This window comes from Miscanthus floridulus, chromosome 17, assembly GCF_019320115.1.
Source record: "Miscanthus floridulus cultivar M001 chromosome 17, ASM1932011v1, whole genome shotgun sequence".
Classification (NCBI taxonomy): domain Eukaryota; kingdom Viridiplantae; phylum Streptophyta; class Magnoliopsida; order Poales; family Poaceae; genus Miscanthus; species Miscanthus floridulus.
The window spans coordinates 19799667-19810307 of record NC_089596.1 but is presented as its reverse complement, the minus strand read 5'-3'; positions in this window follow the sequence as shown (position 1 = coordinate 19810307).

Here is a 10641-nt window from a genome sequence, read left to right as displayed (position 1 = left end):
ACCTTCTTCTCTTGGTTTGCCAAGTACCCAATGCCACTTCTATCCATCTTCATGACGGTGTTCATTAGTAGCTCACTTTGAAGATGCTTGTCTCTTGTGAACTTCCTCAATCTAATATTGAGATGCTCTTTCTCCAACTTGAGCTTCTTATTCTCTTCCTTGAGAGCATCATTATTTTTCTCTTCCTTGAGCTTCTTGTTCTCTTCTTTGAGCTTCTCATTCTTAAGAGTCAAATCACTATCATGATCAAGAGTTTCTAGCACAATAGTGTTGTGGCTTTTGATCTCTTCAAGATCTTTCTTGAGCTTTTCATTGTCATTCTTGAGCTTGACAAACTCATCATAATCATCGGACTCAATCACTTGCTTGCCCTTGCTACTAGAACTTTGCCCAATGCTCTCAATGATCAAATCATCACATGATGTAGCTATATCAATCTTAACAACATTGTTAGTAGCATCATGTGGCTCATTGGATAGAAATTCTTGAGCAATGACAAGATTATCATGATTAATCTTAAGAGTAGTATACTCTTCTTTTAGCTTGTTGTGGCTAGTGATGAGCTCATTGTGTATCCTCTCAAGTTTATCATATTTATCTTTAAGCTCTTTCTTAGAAGATTTGAGCTCCTTGAGTTTGGATGATATAGCATCATTTGCTTCTCTAAGCTCAACACTAGCCTTTTTGGCTATATCACATTTAGCTAAAAGAGAATCATTCTTAGCTTCTAGTTTTTCATTTTTAGCTCTACTCTTTCTAATGATTTTAGTGTATTGATTTAGCAATTTAACAAGATCATCATAAGAAGGTGATTCATATTCATCATCATCACTATCGCTATCATCATTGCTAGCATGTTCATCACCACTACTATCATCATTTGATACCTTGAGATCACCCTTGGCCATAAGGCATAGGTGTGTAGAGGATGATGGTGGTGATGGCGGTGAAGATGATGAAGAGTCAATAACAATGACAGCCACCTTCTCATTGTCACTATCATCATTGGATGAGCCACTAGATGAATCAATATCCGTGAGCCAATCACCAACGATGTATGCCTTTCCACTTTTCTTCTTCTTGTGGAAGTTCTTCTTGCCATCTCTCTTTTTGTATGGCTTATTTTTCTTCTTCTCATCTTCTTCTTCATTGCTTAAGTCATCTTTGTTGCCCTTATACTTGTTCTTGTACTTATCTTTCTTGGGCTTTGTGCATTGATGTGCTAGATGACAAAGTTCTCCACAATTATGGCAATCCATCTCTGAGATTGGCTTTCTTCTAGAGCTTGTGAAGAACTTCTTCTTCTTGCCATCGAACTTGATACCACTCTTGTTGAGCTTCTTTAGCATCTTGGCAGTTCTTTTCACCATAAGAGCAAGGCTTGCATCATCAACTTCATCATCACTTGAGCTCTCATACTCAAGCCTTGCTTTGCCCTTCTCTTGGCTAGCTTTGAATGCTAAGTCCTTTTCTTTCTTCTTAGTGGAGGATGAGCCATCTTGTGGTGTGATATGCATGTACATCTCATGAGCATTGATCTTTCCCAAGATTTGTGTCGGTGTAGCGGTGGAAAGATCACCTTGATGAAGCACGGTCATAATATGCCCATATTTGTCAATGGGGAGGACACTCAAGATCTTTCTTACAACATCGGATGGTTGCATTTGAGTGAGTCCAAGCCCATTGACTTCCTCTACAAGAACATTTAAGCGTGAGTACATTTCCTTAGCACATTCTTTAGGAAGCATCTCAAAAGAGTTAAGCTTTTTCATGACAAGATGATAGCATTCTTCACGCTCACTCTTTGTTCCCTCATAGAGCATACAAACGTCCGACCATAGTGCATGGACGTCTTTGTGGTTCCTCACCCGGTTGAACGCATCTCTGCAAAGGCCTTTAAAGATGGTGTTTCGAGCCTTTGCATTCCATTTTTCGTAATTCACCTCATCGCCTTGTAGGTGTGTAGCATCCTGAGGTTTTGGGAAGCTTTGTGAGGCGGCTCTAAGTATTCCAACATCTAGAGCTTCTAGATACGCCTCCATGCGGATTTTCCAATATGGAAAATCATCCCCTCAAAGATATGAGGAGGTCCATCCCCGTGAGACATATTTCTCTAGGCGGTTAAGCCTAAAAACATGAGCACGAGGCTCTGATACCAATTGAAAGGATCAAGATGCCCAAGAGAGGGGTCAATTGGGCTAATTCGAAATTTCTTTGTAATAATTAAATCCTACGGTTAGCTCAATTAACCCCTTGTGCCTAGAAAGTGTTTCTATTGATCTACCGCATAAAAGTTTAGCAACCTATATTCCAATTCTACTCTAGCATAGCAATTCTATGAATGTAAATGACAAGAATTGAATTGCTCAAAGTAAATGTACAAAGTAAAGAAAGAAGGAGGAACACGGCGATATTTTGCCAAGGTATCGGAGAGTCGCCACTCCCCACTAGTTCTCGTTAGAGCACCCGCGTAAGGGTGTAGCTCCTCCCTGATCCGCGTAAGGATCAAGTGCTCTCTACGGGTTGATTCTTTAACACTCCGTCGCGGTGAATCACCCACAACTGCTCACAACTTGAGTTGGGTCATCCACAAGCTCTGCCGGATGATCACTAAACTCCCAATCACCATCAAGCCGTCTAGGTGATGGCGATCACCAAGAGTAATAAGCACGAACTCTCACTTGACCACGACAAGCCTAATGAGAAGGGTGGATGCACACTTTGCTACTCTTGCTTTCACTAATGAGGGCTATCTTTGGGATTGTCAAATCTCAATCACCTCACTAGGACCTTGCTCTTCTTGGCACTCTCAAAGGTGTTTCTCAGCTGTTGGAATGAGCAAGAGTATCCCCCACACACGAATGGAGGAAGTATTTATAACCATGGCTGAAAAATGAACCGTTATGTGCCTCTACGGGGTGACCGGACGCTCCGGTCATGTTGATCGGACGCTCCGGTCAGTTCTCCCTGAACTCCAGTGTTAAAGTTGTGACCAGACGCGTCCGGTCGTGAGTTCCCCTCTCTAGAACCTTACTGGAGTCGACCGAACGCTGGAACTCAGCGTCCGGTCACTTCACCTCTCAGCGTCCGGTCGCACCAGACGATTTCACCTTGATCAAATGAACTGACCGGACTCTACCCCGGAGCCAACGTCCGGTCAATATTTGACCCTCCATTCACTTCCAACTCTCGATCATATGTGAATGAAGTTTGCTCCAATGGATCTAAGGGCTTCTTAGGAGCTACCTAGTACTAGATTTAGCAAGTGTGCACCACACCTAACTCACTAGACTCACCTAGGTCAAGCTACCCGTCCATACCCCCTTAATAGTACGGCCAAAGGAAAAATAAAGTCCTAAACTACTCTAAGTGTCTCTTCAACTCCAATCGACACTTAGAACTAGTCCATCATTAACCTTATCGTCCATCCTTTGAAAACCGAAACGATTTTCATCGTAGTGGCATGACCACCATGATAGCCCAATCGATCTCTATTATCATGACCTAACTTAATTGCCTCTGCAAAACACACGTTAGTCATAGTAATCACGTATTGTCATTAATCACCGAAACCCAACTAGGGGCCTAGATGCTTTCAGTCGCATCTTAGGGGAGTTGTCTCTCGGCGAGCTGCCGTTGTAGCTAAGAGTATTAGTAACTCTCAAGGGCTCCTGGTTGATAGTTAGGTAGGCATTAAAGTCACCGTTACTTTGTAGCTTCTCGACAACCATGAACGCATTGTGCATGGAGGCATATATAGAAGGATCTAGACGGTTACTTGCAACATTGGCATGAAGCATATAATGCTGAGGCAGCTGGGAAACATGACTAGCGGAGCGGTAAGATTGAAAGTCCTGAAGGAGATCTTGAAAGGCCACACTTGATCTGGTAGCTTCAACAACCTTGACATATATATTTGGTGGCGACAAGTTGCACGAAGCATGGCTCAACAAGCCACCAGGGGATAGCGTGGAGCTCCATTGCTTAGGGCATCCCCAACAGTGTCACTTCAGCTAGCTCATAGGAATCTATGTCAACACTTTTCTTATGTGGAAGAGAGAGAAGATGAAAAAGAGAAGAGACCATCTCTTATCTTCACACCTATCTCCCTCAGAAACGAGGCTGTATTGTGGGCCTGCTCATAGAGGGTGAGAGGATGAGAAAATATGTAGAATGAAAAATCACTTACATGTAGGGTTCATATAATGAAGTGACGATAACATGGTATATATGAAGTAGCTGTTGTCTCATATTGTTGAGGACGCCCTTAGGGTGGGACAGTGTGGCCACGGTGTGCAACAGGGGTAGAAGCTTGATAGAATGGCAGTGGAAGCGTAGCGGCAAAGGTGTTGAGGTGGTTGTGAGTCTCCATCCACAATAACTCACTAAAATCACAGAAGAAAGGAAACTTGTTGTGAATGAGCAAAAAAAAACTCAAAGTTAAAACAAGCGAAAAAGAAAGTTTTTTTTTTGTGTTCGGCCTTTAGCACTGGTAAGTACTCCTTCTATTTTAAATTGTAAGCCATTATGACTTTTCAGATATATAGCTTTTTCTTTGTATCTAGAAGTTGTGAACCTAAAAAAAATTATAATTTAGAACGGTGGAGAGTTTTTTCATCATTTGACGTCAAATGGACAGCCTTTTTCTTTTTAAGAAAAATGGACGAGCACCAAAGGTGTTATCTTAACAGAACGTGACGTGACGTGTGAGATAAATCCCTATATATGCAGTGACTAGTTAGCGACTTTGTGGCAAAAGGTACATGAAAAAGAAGCCGCAGTTACTGAGAAAGTAGGCTACTTGGAGTGTTCCATGGCAAAGTCGTACTGCTACTCAACAAGTCTCGTTCAAGCAAAAAAAAAAAGGAGACCATGGCATATCTAGAGGCATGCTAGTACGCTTGTCTAGGTGACCATCCTTCTCATAAAATATAAGCATATACATACAAATACACCAATATATACCTGTCTTTTTGACCTGCTCGGTCTACGTACGCGCAAATGATTTCGTATCTATCTAGAAAGGCATACGAGTATCATACACACACGACTACTACACTCTTTCTGTTGAAAAAACAAAAAAAGTTGTGCAGTGTATGCTGTACTACTCCGCTGGGCATACACTACAGTACGTACAAACGCAAGGGCCCAGAGGGGTTCGATCGGTGGCGCTCTTCTAGAAGTTGAGAGAGTTGCGGCTGCACGAGCTGCTGTCTGTCTCTATCTGGGCAGCAGTATCATATCCATCGCCCGGCGCGGCGGGCGGGCGGCAGGGCCGGTCACTCACGCGCCACACGCCACGCCAACCGGCAGCCGCTGCGCTGCGCATCGGAATGAAAAAAAAAGGAAAGAAAAGTCTGTGGGGGTTGCTCTCCTGCCTGCGCGGGCTGCGGCGCCAACCATCTCACGAAACCGCCACCTCCCCCCGGTGCGGCTAGAGCTAGACGTCACGTCACGCCGGCGGCCAGCGAGTTGGGCAGGGGTCGATCATATTCCACGTCTCCGGATAGAGTCCAATAAGACGAATCTTCATCGTATGCTTTCGCTTGGCAAAGTTGGTCCAATTAAATTAGGGTAACTTGTCCGTGGGTATGTTGATGTGAGTGTTAGTAGGGGCCGGTTTAGTTCCGAAAAATTTGGCGAAATGGACACTGTAGCGTTTTCGTTGTTATTTGGCAAACAGTGTCCAATTATAGTCTAATTAGGCTTAAAAGATTCGTCTCGTGGATTTCGTCTGAACTGTGTAATTAGTTTTATTTTTTATTTATATTTAATGCTTCATGCATGCGTCCAAAGATTCGATGTGACGGGGAATCTTGAAAAATTTGGCGTTTTGGGAGGTAACTAAACAGGGCCTAGGTAAATTTACGGAATCATACTTAAATGATACGCTTGAATATGATCTCTTAGTGTTAGACTTGAGTGTTCTTTTGGGTAGCCTTTGAGCATAGTACTCATCATCATCATCTCCATTCTCCGACTTGCTGCTTGGTCGTGGACTTGATTGCACCTTTCTTCTTGCTTTGTATTTTTTCTTCTCTTTGTTCTTGTTCCTGTCTCTTTGCTTGTCTCCCTTGGAGAATCCCTTAGCACCAAGCTTGACCTTTGAAAGTCGCTCAAGCGCTGCTGTGGCATCATCCTCAGGAGCTTTAGATTCCTCTTCACTAAGAACATCCTCAAAGCGGTCCTCTCCATCTTCCTCCGGTACCCTTTCTCTAGGACTTGCTATTTCCTCACACGGTTAAGTGCTATCACGAGGAAACTTAGCTCCGATACCAATTGAAATGATCTAGCAACTGGTCTAGAGGGGAGGGGTGAATAGATCTTTTTCTGAAATTTAATCAACTTATAAAAACAGTCAGAACGCGGAACCTCCGGGTTTGAGCGTGGAGGTTCCGGGGCGCGAAGGTTTCAGGACTGAGCGTGGAACCTTCGGGGATCAGAGTATAAAATCGATCTAATGCGGAATTTAACGAATGAAAAATAGATCGAATGTAATACCAGCCTTCCTGGAGAGTATGTTTGTAACACCCTCGGTGTTACACTGTACAATTTTTGCTAAAACATTGCATGTGTATCATGTTTATATGATAGTGTATGAATTATAGAGTGTAAATCAATATCTGTGGCTCGAAACGTTCATCGGAAACGCGAAACGAATGTTATGTTTCATGTCGCGTTATATCACTTAGGGTTCTAAATGAATTTTTATTGAACGAAAATGCTATAGGACGCATACCCGACACTTTAATAAAGTTTATGGTACAAACTTCGTAGGTGGCAGTGAAATACTTGCGCTCGAGAATGGAATTCGCTAGCTAGCATATTTGATAGCTTGGAAATCGAACTCGACGCGAAACCGACAAGAACTTAGTCAATTTTTGTAAGTCGGAAAATAGTTCGACGAAGCTAAGTTCGACAATTTTTGTAGGAAATTTGGGTTAAGCAATGGTAGGGTATTAGGGCTTGTTTCAGTAGTTTAACATACCCTCTTGAGTGTAGAAAAACTGGTTTAGCAATTGGAGCATCGAGTTGGATTTTAGGACCACTTTAAAAAGCGTGCACAACACGGTTTCTGCGTTGGGGCACGATCACCGTGCTCGGCACTCGACGTTGCCGCACCGGCCACCGACGCGCACGCGCGCCACCGCGCTAACTGGGCCTACCGTTGGTCCCGCGCTACGGGCCACTGTCACCCGTTGCCACGCCCTGGCTCGCGCTCACGCTCGCGCATGCATGCACGCCGCGCCCGGCGACCTGGCCGCTCGGCCACCACTGCCGTCGCCGCGGGCCCGCTGCCCTGGCTAGCCCACTGCCGCCACTTCGCCGTGTCGCTAACTCCACGCGTTGCGACACCCCGCTGCTGCTGGCCGTGACCGCTTGTGCGAGGTCGCCTACGTGCGCTCTGCCATCGCCGTCGTGTCCGCCTGGCCACGCTGCCGCCTCGAGCTCGTCGGTAGTACTGTGCGCTCGTGACCATGCTTGGCTCTACCCACACATCGCCTGGCCACCTGCCCTTACCATCACATCATGCTCGATGCGACGCTACGCTGATCGGTGCCATGCCACTGCGGCGCAGGGCCGAGCCACCGTCGTCGGCTTGTGGTTTATGGCCGTGCGGCCCACCGTCCTGTGCGCGTTGGCCATTTCCCCCTCGCCTGTAGTCGTACACGATTGAGCACCGAAGTGACGGCCACGTCCCGCCACGGCAGCAACAAGCCACGCCATGCATGTCTTCCCCGTTTCTCTAGCGCCATGGTCGCCGTACCTGCTCCTCTAAATTCACCGTGGTGGAGCCACCCCAATCCAATTAACCTTGTCCTTGGCTCCGCTGAGTAGCCAGCCAGCCACCCGACCCCACCTTGAAGCGAGCCTCGCCGTGCCGTGCTCCAATTTGGAGTTGTTGTTCCGTCAGGTCAATAAGACCTTGTTGGTCTACATCAAAGGCATGCTCCATATCCAGTGCTGCTCGTATCAATTCCTTGCACCGCTAGCTTTGCCTTCACTTGCTAATCACCCTGCACACCTTTGTCGAATCACTACCGCCACCTAGCCTCCCCTGACGTAGCCTTGCCACCACCGTGTGCTACCACACCGTCCGTGCGCACGCGGCTAGCTCGACTCGGGCCATCTCCGATCGAACCACCGCCTCGATTGGTTCCGTGGTGAATTCCTTGAGCTCACTAGCCATCCTAATTTCTCCGGCATTGTTGTAACTCACCGAAACACCACCGCCGTGGTTGCAGGATCTCCACCACTGTGGTTCGGCCTTGCTGTGGCGTCCCAGATCATGCTTCCTTCGCCCAGTGCTTCACGTTAACTCCTAGGTAGGTATCGGCTCCGTAGTTAGGGCAGGGAAGGGCTGGTCTAGCTGGTGTAACCACCCTGTGCCAGTGTCGGTGCGCGCGTGGGAGGCCGAGGGTGTAGTCGTTGCGAAGACATGTTGTTCCGAGGGTTTATCTGCGAAGTGGGTGACTGTAGGAATAGTGTCTTTGGTCTCAGTGTGATTCTCCGTTAGGTCAGGTCCGTTTTCGCAAAATAGCCGGGACGCGCGGGCCTCCCCGTCGCGGGCTGTTGTCGCCCGGCTAGGCCGCGCCCCCACGTGGGCCGCGCCGTGCGCCGCGTGCGCACGCATTGCGCTGAATTGGGTTGAGCCGCTTGCGTTGGGCCGCGTGGTAGAATTGAGTTTTCCATTTTCTAGTAAGGTGATAAATGCTTATTCAATTTAGTTTTGAGCTGAACTTTAATAAATTGTAGTAAATCTTATAGATGTCCAAAAATAGTAAAACAAAATTTGTTAGGTTCACAAAAATGCTATCTATCTGTTGGTGTAGTTAGTTTATAGTTAGCTATGATACTCATAGGTTCATAAATTCAAATTAGAGAGCTTAGTATTATGTAGATTAATATTTGTAGAAATTATTGTGGCAAATGGATGATAGATTAAGTCATAGAATTTTTACAATAGGTTCATTAGATTATTATGTACTCACTGTAATTTTTATAGCACTAGGGTAGGTCAATAAATAGACTAGCTAGTACCCTTGTTTTATCGTATATAAAGTAAACCGATATTAAGAGTAAGAATACCTTTAGTTCCTAAGATAATATATGTCATGCTTCATACTTGTTAGTGGTGACAGTAGGTAACTTAGCACCTTAGTCGGTAGGACTAGCTTAGTAACTAAATAGATGTATTTTATTTTAAGAGCTGCTGTTGTCATATTACTAAGTGTTGTATCATCATTTCATGCATGTAGATCACGAGTTAGTAGAGTTCGTGCCCGTGGACGAACAGGATTACGAAGAGATCATTGAGGAGTACAAGGAGGAGATCCTCATGCAAGAGGGAGCCCTAGAGCCTTTTGGTGTTGACTTTGTTGACCCACCGCCTACCCAAGGCAAGCCCCGGTGCATAACCCATATTTTATGATCATTGAATATATATATGATGTGCATTAATGTTTTAGGTATTTTATGGAAACTACATGCATAAATACATCTACCTATGAGTCCTACTAGTATAGGTCGAGTAGCTGCTATGCTCAGGATTTCGGTAGCGCGAGTAACCTATCGTTACTTGCCATAGGTGATAATTATGATCATTCATGATAAAATGGTGGAAAGGAAAAATGGTGACTGGGTAGAGATATGGTTTGGGTATTGATGGGTGTAAAAGGTTGTGTCCTGCAGCTAACAGGGCATAGCTTGGTTATATTTTTTCCCTGTCTGTGTCGATTAAGGACCAACCGTTGCATTGAGCTCTAGGCAAGTCATAGATTTATTATCCCGAGCACATACTTGGGTATGGGCGCAGGGAAGACTTGTTGCTCTCTTGTCGTGGATTCTGGCTCTTTCCAGACCGACTGATTGGAGGCGGGGATGGTGGAGGTCCTTGCACCGCACTAAGTCTAGGACTTAGAAGCGAGGGCTTGGAGTCCAAGTTTGCATGGGGACCTAACCCCATGACAGGAGGTTGATGGGTTGGTCCTGCTTGTTCCTGGGGTACAAGTAGGGTATGTGTTTTTGGGGTACCCAGCTTGAGGCATTGATTCACGAATCACTGGCGTTCTGGTATGGCTTGTCTATGGTTTAGCATCGTAGTAAGAACTGAAAGATGAAAGGTGATGAAATGGAACTGATTGCTCAACTCTTGCTTGAAAGTAGAATAGGTGCTTATATAGAATGGCTAGATAATAAATTAATCATGGCTCCTAATAATAACATAAATAAGGACTCACTATTAGTATTACTTTCTACAAAAGAAACCCATCAAACCATAAAGCTTTGCATATCCCTTGGAGTCGGGAAATTATTCCCACTAGTCGGATAAGTCTTCTAAGTACATTGTGTACTCAGGGTTTATTTACCCCTGTTGCAGGTAATGCTTGAGGAGTACCATTGTGTGAAGGATTCTTCTGGTGGGCACAGACGGATCCTTGTTCCCTGTCGTTAGATGTTTATTTACATTTCACTGCTAATATTCCGCACACTGACATTTGGCAATGTAATAATGAATTTCTAAGAACTCTGGATGTATGAAATGTATTAAGTATTGTAACTCGTTCTCATTATTGGATCCTTGAGGGAAAATGTGGATCTTTCGGGTTCTCCCATGGGGTGTGCCCGACGGATACCGCC